A 17,777-nucleotide genomic window follows, 5' to 3' on the forward strand; every position below is an offset into this window, starting at 1 on the left:
TGATGAGGATATTGTTGATGATGTCGTTGATGTTGATGTTGAATATGTTGAGAGTGTTGAGGATGTTAAGGATATTGATGTTGTTGTTGATGATGATGATGTTGATAATGATATTGGAGTTGTAGGTTTTCCTTCCATTTGAAACTTTATGATCCTTCCCATTGTAATGACTAAAATTTTCTTGAAGACTCTCCAACCTCTTTCACCATTCCATTGTATTAGTCTTTTCCCTGTTCCCCCATGTGCTTCTTTATGAAATATAAAATTACCCTATTTTATTTCTTTTCCCATTTCTCTTTGTATTATCCTCTTTTTTACCCCTAGTTTATATTATATATATAATATATTTTTTTTTACATTTCACCCTATACAACTTGTCTCTGTTCCCTCTAAGTATACTTCTAGCTAGCCTGATGATAATAACAATTTTTAAGAGTTACCAATTATCACCTTTTCTTATAGGAATATAAATCATGTTAACTTATTGGGTTCCTTTAAAAAGTTTTGTTTGTTTGTTTTTTCCTTCTTAATTACCTTTTGGTGATTCTTTTGAGTTCTGTGTTTGGGCATCAAATTTTCTTTTTAAATCAGATCTTTTCTTTATGAATGCTTGGAAGTCTTCTATTTTATTAAATGACCATATTCCTCCCCCCCCCCCCCACACACCCCGCAAGAATATAGTTAATTTTGCTGGGTAATTGATTCTTGGTTGTAGACCTTGCTTTCCAGAATATCATATTCCACACCTTCTGGTCCTTCATTGTGTATGCAGCCAGATCCTGTGTTATCCTAACTGTAGTTACATGATATCTGAATGGTTTCTTCTTAGCAGCTTATAGTATCTTTTCCTTGGTCTGGTAGTTCTTGAATTTGGCTATAACATTCCTCAACATTGTCAATTGGGGATTAAATGCAGGAGGTGATCTGTAGATTCTTTCCATTTCCTCTTTTCTCTCTTGTTCAAGAATGTCAGGGCAGTTTTCTTAGATAATTTCCTATAGAATGATGTCCAGGCTTTTTCTTTTATCGTGATTTTCCTGCAGCCAAATAATTCTTAAATTGTCTCTTCTGGATCTATTTTCCAGGTCTGTAAAAATCAGTGAGGTGGATCATATTTTCCTCAATTTTTTTCATTCTTTTGATTTTGTTTTATAGACTCTTACTGCCTTGTGAAGTTATTTGCTTCTAGTTGTTGGATTCTAATTTTTAAAGACTGAATTTCATCCCTGGCACTTTTTGGTCATCCTTCTTCTTCTGATCTGTTTTTCTTTGTAGGCCATCTTTTACTTTCTTTGCTTTTTTTCAAGCTGGTCAGTTCTGGCTTTCAAAACACTATTTTCTAATTTTCATTCATGTGCCTCTGTTTCCAACTTTATTCTTTTTAAATTCCTTTCCCAATTTTTCCAGCTCTCTTAATTATTTTTTGAATTGTGTTTTGAGTTCTTCCAAAGCCCCAGTCCAATTCACTGGAGTTTCTGCATTTTTACTTGATGCTCCTTGGTCCTCCTCTGTTCCATTTGCTCTTTATTCATTACCTGGATAGAAGTTGTCTATTGTCGTTTATTTTTTCTTTTTCTGTTGCTTACACATATTTTTTCCTTCTTTGCCCACTGCCATGAATCTGTGTTTTTGGGCTATTCTGTCCTGAAGGGGCTTCTTCTCTGCTCTGATTGACTAGATTAGGCTGATAGAGTATTAACGAGCCCTGAGGTCAGATCTCTCAGTTTCTTCATCTATAAATGAGGAGTCTGAAAGAGAGTCTTGAATGAGAAAGTGGGTTCGAATCCTAGCTCTGCCATTTACTATTTGCTGGACCCTAGAAAAAATAATTCCTTTTTCTGGGCCTCAGTTTACTTATCTATGACAAAGAGAGGGGGCTAGTTGACCTTTAAGGTCCCTTCTACCCTCAAATCTTTTGAATCATATTTATATTCCCCTTTCTAGCCTCCCCCCCCACCCTGTCAATAGAATATCTGATTTAGTCTAGTAAAAGAGCGGGCTCAATCCCCAAAGCCTGTACATTCTGATTCGAATCTCAACATCCCCCCTACTTTTTAAAGCATAGGCACTTATTCAACTAGGTGGCTCAGAATGAGAACAAAGCTTCCCATCACTAACTAGGGTGAGGGGCACTTTAATTAATGGCACCTCTTGGGTTCAGAAGACAATAGTTTTTGTTCCAGCCTATCTGTTGAAAACTTGAACTCCTGTTTTAGTAATGCAGGGATATAGAAAACCTTGCTCTAAATGGCTTATACACAATGGACAGCTATAAAAGTGCTAGAATTTACAGGCTTTCTAAACCCTAGACTTGTGCCAGAGCTATGTTGCAATATGAGTGAGAGTTTGACTTAAAAAAATCTCTTTTCATTTTTTCTCTCATTAAACCCTATATTCACTGTAGAATTTCCACAAAGAGAGATCCACACAGGGGAATGTGGGTGACTGCAGGTTCCCCAACAACTGGCCCAGCTTTTCTTTTATTCAGAGGCAAATGCACCTTTTAGACAAACATATTTGGGGCTTTAAAGGGGGAACTTCAGGGCCCTTAAGGAGGGGCTCCCTCCACATTACCAGGCAGCAGCCTGGGCAGGTTTGATTTATTCCTGCAGTCTCCTCAGTGGCTGGAGGAGGCTTCATCATTTTGATTTGGTGCAGGCTCGGCCAGGGAACCAAGCTCAGCTGGGCTTGGCCAGGAAACTCTGTTTGGAAAGCACTGGAGCACCCCCTAAAGTGCAGAGCTCGTAGCAGCACCCCACAGTGCTCCTGGGAAACAGGCAGGCTGGCTGGTCTGAGAGGCTCTCTGGAGGAGGATGATGCGGGTCAGCTTTGGGAATGTGGGGTACCGGCAGTAGCTTATGGGGACAGCCTGCATGGAAGTCATACAGAATGGAGTCTCCCATAGGAAACTGACTGACTCTCCTATGGAGACTGCTTGGTATGACAACATGATCCATCAAGAGGCATTGGGGTACAAAGCATTCTTGTACAAGAATTCCTGCCTTCAGGGAACTTGCATTTTGCTGGGTGAATACAGATGGCTGTGTAATATTGGGAGAGTCATCTAGCCATCAAACAACAGACTTTGTATGCTTACCATGTGTCAAGCACTGTGGATGCAATGGAAAGGCAAACTTCTATGAGCCTCAGTTTCTTGATCTGTAAAATGAAGGTACATGAGATGACTTCTAAGGTCCCTTCTAGCTCTAGATCTGATTAGAGAGGATATAGGAGAGAATTAGATACTGAACACTTAGAACCAGGATTTTTTAATTTAAAATTCAATTTTATTTGATTTTGAGCTCCAAATTATCTTCCTCTCACCTCTCCCCCCACTGAAAAAGCAGAAATTGAGTGTGGGGTGTGTATGTGTGTGTGTGTGTGTGTGTGTGTGTGTGTGTGTGTGTGTGTGTGTGTGTGTGAAGGCTTTGGACCCCTTGTGGAATAATACTTTTAAATGAATAATAAAATGTTTAGTATTTTAAAAAGCATAAATTATAATGAAAGATATTAAAGTATCTTAAAAAAATTTCCTAAACAAAAGTTAAGAAGCCTTAATGTCTTTGAAGATCAGGAAAGGCTTTCTGTGGGAGGGGACACATGAAACTGACCTTTTAAGGAAGCCAGGTAGGTAGGAGATGGAATATCAAATTCAAAGACTAGTAAGAAGGCCAGTTTGGCAGAAAGGTAAACTCTGTAAAGAGGGATAAATATACATAAATATGGGAATAATAAATATGGGAAATAAACATATGTGAGAATATATATATATATACATATATATATACACAGATATTTATATAAATATGGGAAAATGGGCTCAGCCGGATTGTGAAGAGTTTTAATGGCCAATCGATAAATGTTTTTTAGCACCTACTATGGACCAGACACTGTACTAAATGCTGGAGATATAGAGATGTCAAGTAGAAGAGTTTCTGTTTTGCCCTAGTCTAGGACTTCAGATCCAAGGGATCTAGGTTTGTATCCTGACTGTTACTCATCAATGTGTGACTTAATAGGTCTCCTCTGTAAAATGAATAGGTTTAGACTAGGTGATCTCTAAGACACCTTCCAAATCTAAAGTCAGAGAAGACTACCTGTTCTATGTATAGTATGTTCATCAGGAATTTCTTTAGGAAATCATAACAAGTCTCTATCCTATTTCCTCATCTTACTCTGTATCACATTTTTATGGAGAGACAAGCCAATGCAATGGAAAAAAGAAAGCACTGAATTTAATCCTGTCTCTACTATTTATTAAAAACACGAGTTAGTTTGATCCTTCATATTTTCATCTAGAAAATGGGACCAATAGTACTTTTACCTCGCAGAGTTATTGAAGGAAATAAACTTGAGGCAGTAAGGATAAAGTACCAAATGAATGAAAGGTATTATTACCCTGATGACATCAAGTTAAAATAAGCCTCCATGTGGCAACCTGAAGAGCACTTAGAATGGCTGATCCAAGCTCTCTGACTCTATTGGTGGTAGTGGGACTTTCAGCAGACATGGAGTATCATAGATTTGGAGCTAGAATGAATCTTAAAGACCATCCAATACAGGAGTTCTGAACCTTTATTGCATGTGTCATAGATGCCTTTGGCCAGTCTATTAATACTTATAGACCTCTGACAGAATGATGGTTTTAAATGCATAAAACAAAATGTATAAGATAACAGAGGAAATCAATTATATTAGAATATAGTTATGAAAATATTTTTAAAAAGCAGATTCTAGATACCGGGTTAAGAACCTCTGATCTAGACCAATGCCCTCATTTTACAGAGGAGGAAACAGAGGTCCAGACTGGTCGAAGTAAACTTGCTCAAGATCATGGCAAATGGGAGAATTAGGATTAGAAACCAGTTCATTACACTTTCACCATGAGGATATTTACAAGATGCTTTTATGTATATCAGCCTTAGTAGGTTCTTTTTTCTTTTTTAACATAACCAGTGGTACCGTCTCTTCTTCACAGTCATACCAATGCAGCTCCTACCCATAGTTCTGGTCCCTGGCAATTGTCCCTTTCCTTTCCCCTTTCCCTTTTCCCCTTCCCATTCAGCTAAGACACCGCTTGGGTTCCATTCAGTGGGAGCTGGGATGCTTTCTAGCTGGCAATTTCACCAGCTGGCTTCTAACAGAGCCCCTGGGGCAGAGCCACAACTAGCATTTTTTGGTGCCTGGGGCAAATAGCACAAAAAGGCATTTAAATCAACTTTTAAAGACAAATTAACTTGGAGAGGGATTGACCCCCAGGACATGGAAGGTGGGAGGAGGGAGCAGTGTTGAAGAGGAGCTCATCTGGGGTCTAGCCTTTGGAATTGGGGTGGGGGAGGGAGAGAAAGCACCACCATGTGGCTTCCAATTTTAACTAGTCATTCCTCCTAATTTAAGGTTATGCTCAGATGTTTCTACTTGCTGAAGGAATATAAATTCTATCTCCCAGTCCCTTCTAGATTTCACTGCCCTGAGGAAGATCTCTGAACACCTTGCCCTAGCTAAGTAGAGTGTGCCTAGTATTTGTCAGATCAGGTCTTCCCTTCTGCTTACTTAACTGTCTGGGCTCCATGCCCAAAGAGAATGGTGGGGAGTGGAGAGAAAGTCATGATCAGCTGGAAGGGACCCCACTGTCCACAAAGCAAAAAGTGCCTTCTGGTAGATTAATAATCTGAAAGAGTAAATGGTATTTCAAGAACCATTCAGAGAATGGTGTTACTTAAATACAATGAATCATTATTGCTTAGGAAAATAAACTTGGGAGCACCACTGGGAGGGTTGCAGCCTGGCATTCTGAATGAACAACATAACTTTGGCTATGCAAATCTATAGCTGAGAAGAAGAGCTTTTGTATTCTATTGCTGGATTTGTGTTTGGCACCTTTTTCTTAATCTGATTTTATTTCTGCTTACTGTGATATTGGTAGATGGGATCCTTATTTCAGCAAAGTGTGGGGTTTTTTTTAGCTAGAATATTTGGAGAGTGGAGATTTTCATTTTAGTGTCCAAGCTCAATATTGTGTAGAAAAGGAAACCGAGGCAGAAAAATTGAGTGATCAGTGATCTATACAAGGTCATACAGGTAGTTACATCCTAGAGTAAGAATCCTTTAGGTTTTCTAACTCTGAATGAATGAATAAAAAACTTTAAGTATGAAGTACTTACTATGTGTCAAACACTATGCTAAGAACTGGGGATACAAAATAAGACAGTCCCTGATCTCGATTATAGATTACTAGAAAGAGATGAAATAAATCTTTAAAATCATTTTATTCTACCCCCTCATTTCACAGATGAAAAACAGGCTCAGAAAGTTTGTCACCTACCTGCCCAATATCATATCATTGTCTTCAGAGGACCAAGGACATCATGGGGTGATGTCTTGGCTTATGCATGAATTGGATTTAAGCCAGAGTTGCACAAAGTCATCAGTCTCACTCTCTCTTCCAGATACATTGAAGTTCAGTGGCAAGACAAAAGTTGGGATAACTGATGCTGGCCAGTGTTGCAGTGGATGACCTTGGCATCTTCTTTGTCTAAATTCCAAGTTTCTGTATCATCCCCTTAAGCTGCTTTCATGATAGTTAAAACAAATTGTTCTCAATGGCCCATTCCTTTGGGGGAAGTATTCACCAACTTGGGATAGATTTCTCCCTGTCACCCACAGGTTTGAGGCCTCTTGGTTATCCTCGGTCTGGTTTAACTCCTCTGCCAAGATGGTTTTACTATAGTATAGCTGCTATGTATGCCACAGTTTCTTGGAGCCACAGGTGAGAATTGGGGAAAAGGTAGACTCCAAAGGTGAAAGAAAAAGGGATCTACAAGCCCTTGTGCTAGTGGTGCTAATCCTACCTGAACATCCTATATACCTCTCAGTATCATATAGATAGTAAGTCATAAGTAGATCTAGGGTTTTAATGTATATTTTGAATGTATATAATTGAATGTGTAAGAAATAAAATGGATATAAAAGAATAGATTTAAAAATATTAGGGTTTTAAAGGATTTATTGGTAGCCATTAGAAAAATGAAGCCATATGCCATACTAAGAGTCATTTTGAAAAAAACAAAAACAAAAACAACGCCATTACCTCCTCCTCCCATCCTGGCTCCGCTCCAAATCACCAAAAAAAAAGGAAGTCCCATTCAGTCACTCACTATCCTTCTCTCTATGTCATTACACATCCAGTCCACGTAATTACACAAGAGAGGAATCATAGGAAATGTAGTTTCAAGGAGCCCCAAATGTCCACAGGAAATTTAGATCAGGGACCTCAAAATTATTTCAAGGACTCCCAAATTTCTGGAATCACAATGTATAAGGTCTTATTAATCCAAATGAATTAATAGTTGCAGCAAAAAAGTAATTATTAAATGCTTACTATGTTCCAAGCATTGTGCTTGTGACATGAGACTATCAACAGAAAAGTCAGACTCTTGCTTTCTTGGAGTTTACATTTTAATTAAGGAAGACAAAAATACAGCATATAGAAAAGGCATAAGGGAGTCCTGAGGATGTAATGGAAGGGTGGGTAAGATGATCTAAGAGTCTGAAAGATATAGCATCAGGTTAGGTGCTTATACCTGGGGCTCTTGAGGGCATGGAAGTGGGATCTATGGCAAGGTCTAGTGATGAACTATCTTACTGGGAGAAATGTACTTGGTAACTCCTTGTTCATCCAAAGCAGTGTGAACAATCATATCCCTGACCCATGACTGTTGGAAAGTGGGAAGAGAACCTAAGACTTGAAGAGGAGAGGGGCCTCTGGGTTACCTTTTACAGCAGCAGGTATGGAGTATCAACTTTCAGCCAGGAAAGGATATGTAAGAATCATTGGAAAATGGCAGTGGGGGCTGGTCCAATGGAAGAGGAAGTCTTCCCTGTTCATAATAAATGGTGAATACTTTTCCTTAATCCACATTAGTGTTCATGTAGAACAGTCCTGTAAGAGTGTTGACTGATGGATTTGCTTGAACATATGAGTACTTCAAATTCCTGGCAAATAGAAAATATTGACATTATTCAACCTTAACCATGGCCCAGCCAGATTGACCTGTTGGAAAGGGAGATACTAACTTTGATATAACTCTTCTAGAGTGATAATGGTGGTAGGAAGTGAGATTTTTGGATGACTTAAGTGTTGCAAGGATAAAAGTTTATCCGAAAATCTATAGTAGAAAAGTTGGTTTCTCTGTGTTTTGTGGAAAAAAAGACCTCTTTGCTTCCTATTTTTTAGGGTCCAGAGGTCTCTAGTGTGCAACTTTTATTGAAGAACAGAGATTCCAATTAGTATTTGATGGTCACGCCTAACACACTATTTCTAGGCAGCCTAGTTGAGTGATAATAAGAACACTGATATGGCTCTTCTAGTTAGAAGAAGTAGGTTTGAGTGATAGGATCCTAAAATTTAGAACCAGAAGAGATCCTACAGGTCATTTTTGTCACCTAATTTTATAGTGTAGATAAGGAAATGGAGGCTAAATAAGGTTAAATGCTTCATTTTAGCTTTATACACCCACCATTTTAGCTTTACGCACCTTGAGCAGTAGTTAATAAATGTTTGCAGAATTGATTTTGGTTGTTGTTGATGAAAGTTGTTTAAGGTCTAGCCAAGATGTGACTCACACTAAGTCTGGCTCCAGAAAAAAGTGTTCTTGCCATGATATGAATGCCATTTGCCTTCCTGTCTCTAAGTATTACCAGCTGTAGGATGTTGGGCAAGTCACTCTCTGAGCCTCTGTTTCTACATCTATAAAATGGAACCAATAATAGTACTTTCGCTAACTAACTCATAGTCTTGTAAACTTTATAGTGTTACATTGGTTGAGATATTATCATTAGTCTTCATTTTCTCAATTTTCCAATTTAATAAATATTTGTTTAATACCCTCAATAGAAATATAGCATATTGGACACTGAAGGTTTTTGTTTTTTTCAACCAGACTTATACTTTTATTGATATAGGAACTTCACAATAAGGAATTCCCTCTATCATTGCATTTCAACACCTGTTGCAGAGAATTGTATAGGGCATAACAATAACTATGCTTTTTTTGGAAACAAAGAATCAATAAGATATAGAACCTGCCCTCAATGTTCCTATAGTCAAGGAAGAAAAAAAAAGCTGTTTATCTGAAGCTTCCAGTTTTAACTAATTAACTAATTAACTAAATTAGTTAATAATCAAATTAACTAAATCACCTACTAAGGTCAAGTCATTTTTATGCTGCTGTAGGCCTGAATGTTTTGTCAGCACCCCTAAAAGTTTTGGCACCCTGAAACTGCCTTCCCTTAGGTACAATTCTGAAGAAAACACATTATTGTTTCCAGTAACTTTATCCTCCTTATTGAGATACACGTCAGGCTATAATAACTTAAGTCCTGTTTAGTGATGATCTTCCACTGTTATTAGTAATTAGTCAATGGATCAATAAACATATATTAAGTGCCTACTATGTGTCAGGCACTTTGCTAAGTGTTGGGGATACAAAGATAGTTAAAGACAGTCTCTGTTCTCAAGGAGTTTACAGTTTAATGGAGGAGACAACATAGAAACAACCATGTGTAAACAAGATACAAACAGGATTAATTGGGACTAATCAATAGAGGGAAAGCACTATAATTTTTTTGCTTATTTATTTGTTATATCCAAGTTCCCAGGTATCTCCCTCACTCCCCCTCCTTGAACTAGAGAAAGCATAATGTGACATATATATATATATGTATGTATGTATGTATGTATGTATGTATGTATGTATATAAAACTATATCTTTCTAGTTTCTATTTGTCAGTTCTTCCTCTGGAGTTAGACCTATACAAGTTATTCTTCAAACAATATTTCTGTTGAAGTATATACTGTTCTCTTGGTTCTGCTCATTTCACTCTTCATAATTTCATGTGGGGATTTCCATGGTTTTCTTTTAATTAACCTGTTAATCATTTCTTTTGATGCAGTAGTATTCCATCACAATTACATGCCACAACTGGTTTAGCCATTCCACAATTGATGGGCATCCTCTCAATTTCCATCACTTTGTTGCCACAAAGAGAGCTGCTAAAATCTATTTTAGAACATATTTTAGAAACCACTAGAATTAAAGGCGATCCATAAAGGCATCCTGTAGAAGGTGAAATTTTAGTTGGGACTTGAAGATGGCCAAGGCAGAGATGAGTAAGACCTGGCCAAAGGTCTCTCTAAAATGGCTCTACTGATTTCTGAGCAGTCTAGCCTGCCAGGCATTAATAACAGTGTTGATTTCAATCTAGGGAGATTGGTACCATATGAGTAATTAAGCCCGAGGTCCTTTCTGTGCTACTGAGGAATTCAGCTTTCCACCTGGGTATTTAAATGCCTCAGTCAAATCCATTTGTTAAAATAATTAATTGCCATTTGACTACATTGAAACAGGAGTTTAGGAATTGTGCACCGAGTGTCGTGCGTCCTCTAGCCAGTGAACTTTGATCCCCGCACAAAAGGTCAACTCTTAGTAGTTCATTTCAGGAGACTGCCTGGATCCCTAATTACCTAATTAATGTATCATTTTATAGTCCATCGGTTTAAAGGGTTATGTAGAAGCAAGGTGTGAGATGGCCAACAGTTTCCGCTTATGATCCTGGGGTTTTAATTTAAGAATGAAATATCTATCTTTTATTAAAAGCCATTACGTGATTTATTAGAAAAGAGATAGGAACAGCCCTGGGGGGAGGTATTGGGGAGAGGTTGGCCACCAAATCTTGTTTAAAAGAGTGGCTGCTGGCTATGATTTTTTTTTTTATTTCCCTGGACCATATTGAATACTATTAGTCTACTTTCATGTAAAATAAATGTTTGAATCTAGTTCATAGAAGACCATTCATTGCATACTATGTATTTGTGCAGAGAATTCTTTTCTATGTTGATTTGTTTCCCCAGAAAGGACCAAATGAAAATTTTCCTCTCCAGACACTGATGTTTCTGACTGAGGAAACTAGGGAATGGTGCTTCCTCAGCCTTCCTCCCTCTGGTTGGTCTGAAGCTTTAAAATGTCTGTAGAAGCTGTAGGTCAAGAATAACAGCTGCTTTAAATCATGTCTCCTGAATTCAGAGTCATCTGTGATTTTTTTCTAGGTTTTTAAAAAAAATAGTGACCTTTTTTTGAAAAGGACCAGCATATTCAAAAGAAAAGATAGTAAGCAAAAGCTCCTTCTCTTTTGTTGGCACGAATTGAACCCCTTGTCACACAGTCTCTAAATATAGGGGTTTCCTTTTTCTGCTCCCACAAAAAAACCTTTATTGATGTCCTCGATGGGTTGGGAGGGTTCCTTACCATTTGGACTCCCAGAGAGGAAGCCAAGCTTTCTTTCATTATTGTTTGAGTTTCCTAGGAGAAATGGACCAATACTATAAAGCTGGGGGACTGTTATCAGGGGAGAATGACAAGAGTCACATAGGATGGGCAGGTGTGGATGGTATCAATTATCTGATTGATAGGCATCATTGGAGGGAATGTCCATATCAGTGAGATCACAAATCCTTTAGCTAGCATGTTAGCACAGTACTGGGGTAAATGAAAGAATTCTGACTCTTCAAACCCAGGTGATAACCTATAATAAGTTTTTTTCTCCTAAGGAAACATGAGGTGCCAGGGTGGACTGAGAAATGTCTCAGATCTCTGCAGAGAGGTGCCAAGTGTACACTGGAGAGCTTCCCAGCTAGGAATCAAAGTTCTGGTTCTACTCTTAATTGCCTTGTAACTTGGGGCAACTCATTGATCTGTACCTCAGGTTTCTGACTTATAAAATGGGGATAATTGTACTTGGACTACTTTATTTCTTCACAGGGTTGTTGTGAGGTTCATCCTATATAAGTCGCATGTGAAGGTGCTTGGGAACCATGAGTCACTATATAAATAATAATTTTTGTTCTATTTAACCCAAAAGGAGTTAATATTAGGGTCCAATTAAATTTAAGTTCCTTGGTAATTGTCTTCAAGTCATTTCAAATTGGAAGTTGTCTTTCATATGAAACAAGAAACTCTTTGAAGGTAAGAAATTTCTTGGTCCCAAAACTTCACTATATTTATTTTGTATATACTTATATGTATATGTAAGATTATATCTCTCATCTATGGAATGTGAGCTTCCTGAGGGAAGGATAGTTTCTTTTTTGACTTCATATCCCTCGTAGATGGCACAGTGTCTGATTCATAATAACCATTTAATAAATGCTTCCCATTATTGTACTCCCCCACGATGCCATCCGTAATGAATGAGCTTTCAACAAGGTGTTCTCTTCCTCACTCAGAAACATGAATAGGAATTGTAAATTCATAGATTTGGAGCTAGAAGGGTTCTTATTGAATAGCTACACCTATACTTTTGTGTTGGTTGGGTCTATAAATCATGGCAATATTGGTCCATGCCAGTGAATTGTACCTTTAGTCCCTTTGACTATATACTATGTGATGCGAAGCAACTATAGTACTGATAATAAAATGTTTCAGAGACATCTGGGAATGAAATGTAAATTTTTGAGATTATTAAAGATTGCTTTTTATATTAATATTTAGTGTTATTAATTTTATTATTTTAATATTTAACATTTAAAATTGATATATTTTATATCATCTTAATTTGTAAATCAAGACAATGAATATAAAGTGATGTAAAATTAATATATAATCAAAATATCTCTTCTTTGTCTCCCACCCAGTAAGCCATCTCTTATAATAAAGAATAATAAAGGGGGAAAGAATTCAAAAGTTAGCTTTTTAAACATTACTTTGAAAAAACTTTTATGGGAATCTTTCTCAAATAGATTTTATGTTTTCCTGTCTTCTTAAATAGAAGATACTGAACATGACTTAGCTTTTTCTTAATGACTCAGTTACCTGCTTAGACATTAATTATTGTACAGTGCTTTACACCTATCCTGTTCATAATATAGTGATCCTCTCAAGCCTATTTGTCCCTACTCTAAATGGTCCTTAGATTGCGGTTCTATTGAAGTTGCATCTGCTTTGTATAGAATTTCTGTCTCTTTTCTTTTGCAGTTTCTTCTTCTTCTTGTCGCTTTTTGTTTCTTTCTGTCCCATTTTAATTTGCTGCTTCTAGACGAACATCTTCAAAGCAGGTGTAAAAATCTGAGCCAATCACCTCTAAATGAAGACCAGAGAGATTCTCCTATGAGTAAAGAGCAATGGTTTTTAGACAGTTATTGTGGCTTCTCAGAGTCTTTTGTTTTCTTTTGGGTTCTCCACCATAATCTAATTAGACGAATAAGTTCTAACTGGGGAATAAGGGATCCTTAGGTAAGTGGGTACTCATGACATCTTATATTTAAATGTATACAATCTTTATATTCCCCCCCAAATCTTTCAGCTCATCATACTTCAAGGTTCTTTTCCTTGCAATAACAGATTAAGTCTGAATGCAGATTGCAACATTATTTCCTCCATGAGTTTTTCTTTTATGTAAGTTACTTATCTCTTGTTTCACAAGATGATGAACAGGGAAATATGTTTTGCATGATAATATATGTACAACACATATAATATTACCTGCTTGCTTAGGGAGGGAGATGGAGGGGAAAAAAGATCGAAACAGATTTTTGGACAAAGCTAATGTGAGAATTTATTTCTCTTGGATAAACATATTTACTATATTTTATTACATATTTATAACAAACCATGTGTATCATATTATTATGTTATATACAAAAAATAAATATAAATATGCATTTAAAAACCCATCCATTGGGAATTTAAAAAATACAATGATCTCCCTATAAGATAGAAGGTGGAGGAGTACAGTAGAGGTGAATAGATGAACCTCCGAGACAGACAGTCTTTGAGTTGAAACCTAGTGCATTTGTTCATATTTTAAATCAACTCTTCACAATCTTTTTTCCAGATTCCAACCCTTTCCTACTGGGTATGGTTATCCATTAACATTATTATGCTTGCTCCTCATTATAATGGCAGGTGTTATCCCCCCATTTGACAGATAAGAAAACTAAGTCATAGATGAATCAAACACTTGACCAACGTCACATGATAAGTTAACTATGGAGATGGGCTGGGAACTCATGTCTCCTCATCTTTCACCATGATGACCACTTACATTCTCATTTCTAAGTCCTGAACCAGCAAATGCATTTCAGAATTCAAGATTTCCTAGTCCACATATGAAAGAGCTAAACTTACATCCATTCCACTCCTTATCCAATGAATTGGAGCCCGGAGCAGTGGAAGGAAAAGAAACAAATCCTCATGTATGAAATACCACAATGTGATTTTTAAAAAGAAGCTCAGCAATTAGGTTCTAAATCTCGGAGTGTTTTCAGACTTTGGACATAGCAGCTGGCCTGACATAATAGACTATCGCCTAGGAAAGGATGCATAAAAGCCGTATCCGACGCAGCCGGATGGTCACAATACACAGTTCAGCTTCCAAAAGCTGCCATTACAGTCCACTGGGTCAATAATCTGCAAACTAAGAAAGATTTACACGATAGACCATAACAGCTGCTCTAGAGCCATTATGGTTTATCAAGTCAAAATCCAATTTTTAAAAAGTGGCAACAGAGAGATTTGCCCTATAGACCTGAATGGTTGAGAAGCCACCATTATTACCTATTGGAGAAATACATGTTCACTAAATTAATAATAGAATCCAAATACATATTTACTTGGAAGATCATAGCTGATTTTATAGTGTCATTTTATATCTTTCTGTAAATTATTGCTAAGCCCCCAATGCTTAAGTTTTGAAAAGGCCATAGAGATAGGCAGTGCATTGGACTGAGAAGACACAGTGGTACCATGAGCTTACCAGAGCGACCTCACTACTTGTGTCACTCTTACGTTCTAGACCTCAATCTCCTCACCTTTTAAATGAGATTCCATGAGCTTTAAGGTCCCTTCCAGCTTTAAATACTATGACTAGATGATGAGATAGTGGAGAAGAAAGGACTGGACTGGGAATCAAGATGTGGGTTCAAATCCTGAATCTATCATTTATTACCTCTCTGACCTTGACTAAGTCACTTAAGTTCTCTTGGCCTCGATTTCCCCATTTTTAAATGAGAATATAACCCTATGATCTCCCAAGTTCTTTCCAGATCTAATTGTACATATTGTAAGAAAAATATTTATGACCATGATAAACCTTTTAACCTTTTTAGTATTCAAAAATATTTTATTGATGACAAGAGACAGAGTGGTAGAGTAGGAAACTGGCTTAAAAGAAAGGAAGATTTATGTTTAAGGCCTTCTTCTGACCCATACTGGCCACAATTCATATAATGTCTGCTCTGGCAATGACCTAAAACCAAGGTTCTTAACCTGAAGTCAATGAATTGCCATAGATTTTGAGGAGTTCATGAACTTGGACTGAAAATAAATGACATCTTTATTTTAATTAAAATTTAGCATTTCCTTCATTTACAATTTTTTAAAAAGTTATTCTGAGAAGGGATCCATAGGTGTCATCAGTCTGCTGAAACAGTCCATAATCATTCTCCCCCAAATGGTTAAGACCACTTGCTCTAAGCACTACAAGTTGCAGAGGAGATGCTGACCAGCATTCATTTACCACATGTGGTGGTTTGGTAGTTCCCTATTTCAATGGAATCGTGGATCCATCCACTTTTCCTTTATTGATTCATTTTGTTTTTGTATGCCAATCTTATATACTCCCTTGCCCCTCTGTCATTTAAAAAAATGAATAATGCATATATAACCCAGTGGAATTGCTTGTCAACTCCTGGAGAAGGGAGGGAAAAGGGGAAGGAGACAACATGAATCATGTAACTTTGGAAACTTATGTGTAAATTTGTTATTGGAATAAAATTTTTATTTTTTTAAATTTAATTTATTTTAATTTTTTAGAAAAAACTTCCATGGTTACATGATTCATGTTCTTACTTTCCCCTTCACCCTCCCCCCCATAGCCGATGCACATTTTCACTGGTTTTAACATGTGTCATTGATCAAGACCTGGAATAAATTTTTTAAAAATGAATTCAGGAGCAGCTAGGTGGATCAGTGGATCAACAGCTAAGTCTAGAGATCAGAAGCCAGGGGTTCAAAATTGACCTCGGATTGTGTGACTTTGGGCAAGTCACTTAACCTCCATTGTCTAGCCCTTACCCTTACTGCTCTTCTGCAATAGAACCATATAGAGAATTGATTCTAGGATGGAAGGTAAGGTTTTTTTTTTAATTGGATACTCTTTTATAACAAAGAAAAGTAATTAAGTAGAACCAACTAATAAAGTACCCACTCATGATCTCTCACTTCTACCAAAAGTAAGAAATGGCTTCCCCATTGCTTCTCTTAGTACAGTATTGGTCCTTATAATTACTCATGGCTTCATTTTGTGTCCTTTTGTTTTCTATTATTATAGTCTTAGGAAATCACAGCTCCTGAAGAACACATGGATTGAATGTTTAGAGGAGCAGGGAGATTTAACAAGTGTTCCTATAAGGTATATGGATCATAAATCACAGCCAAAGGAGTTCTTGAAAGTAACAGCCACTTGGCTCCAGTGCGACTGCACTTCAGAGTTCTATGTCCAAAGAACCCTGGACTTGAGTCGCTGGACCTAAGTTTCTAGTGATGGCTTTGGCGTTTCCCAGCTGCTTTGCCCCCCTGTAAGTTACAGATTGCTGAATTTCCCTTTTCTCCCCTTACTTACCCTACCTGTCTCAGGGATGCTGTGGGGGAAGCTATAAAGCATCATATATGTGGGAGCTTTTTTGTTGTTCCAAATAGGGGCAAAGTAAGCTAAGTGTTTCCATTCACGTTACTGTTATTTTTGTAAATGAGGGTGGCGATTCATGCTGGGAATAAAGAGGCAAGCCAGGCACCAGCAAAGACTGAAATTCAGAAACGAGACTAACCTTTTCCACTCCATCACCATCTTTTGTGCCTCCCTCAGAGCAGTGGGTGAATGAAAGCTCTCTCTATGCCACGAGCTCCCCAGGCAGAATGCCATGCATCCTGGACAGAGGCGAGACCTACCCTTCGAATTTCCTGGTTTTTGTTGGGTCCCTGTCACAACTTTAATGTTATTTAAATTGGGTGTTTTGTATTTAATATTATCAAATGCCTCCTCATCAACACTGAGCTTGTAATTGGCCTCCATGAATAGGTGATTAGGCAGATAAATTGCAATTGTGACGGTGAAAAAAAAAAAAAGAAAGAAAGAAAAAGATCACCAGGTTTTCGGAGGACAATAATTATGGGGCTTCCAGTGTTTGAAAATATTGCCCAAATCTCTTTCCCACATGTTGTTTGTGATGGAAAACAATTAGACAAAGGAGTCTTTGGGTAAGCTGCCTCAAATTCAGAGGCGCATGATGAATGGTCTTTATCCTGAACCCAAAGCATTTGTTAGAAGTAAATTATATGTCATTTCCAATCCAAAGGTCTGCTTCACCATGTTTATTGGGATAAATTAAATCTTCTAAGGATGGTAAACAGAAGGCCTCGATAATCATTCACTTCTGTATAATTTAGGCTGAAAAGGATGCCGCAGTTAGGAGGCTGGGGCTGGAGCAGCCCTCCCTGCATTGTGTTCACAACATCCCAGATATAATAGGGAAATTTAATTTGATACTGATCTACACGAGGAGGCACAACTCGGCAGGCAGCGGGGGTTCCCCCCCCTCCAAAGCTGCTTTTCAAACGGCAGCTTTTGAATTGCAAATTTCCACCAAAATCACCCCGATTTATTATTTGAGAATTAACTTTTATAATTTCACTAGGACCACTCACTGCAGGCCCAGGCGGGG

This window comes from Gracilinanus agilis, chromosome 2 (genome assembly GCF_016433145.1).
Source record: "Gracilinanus agilis isolate LMUSP501 chromosome 2, AgileGrace, whole genome shotgun sequence".
NCBI classification, from domain to species: Eukaryota; Metazoa; Chordata; class Mammalia; order Didelphimorphia; family Didelphidae; genus Gracilinanus; species Gracilinanus agilis.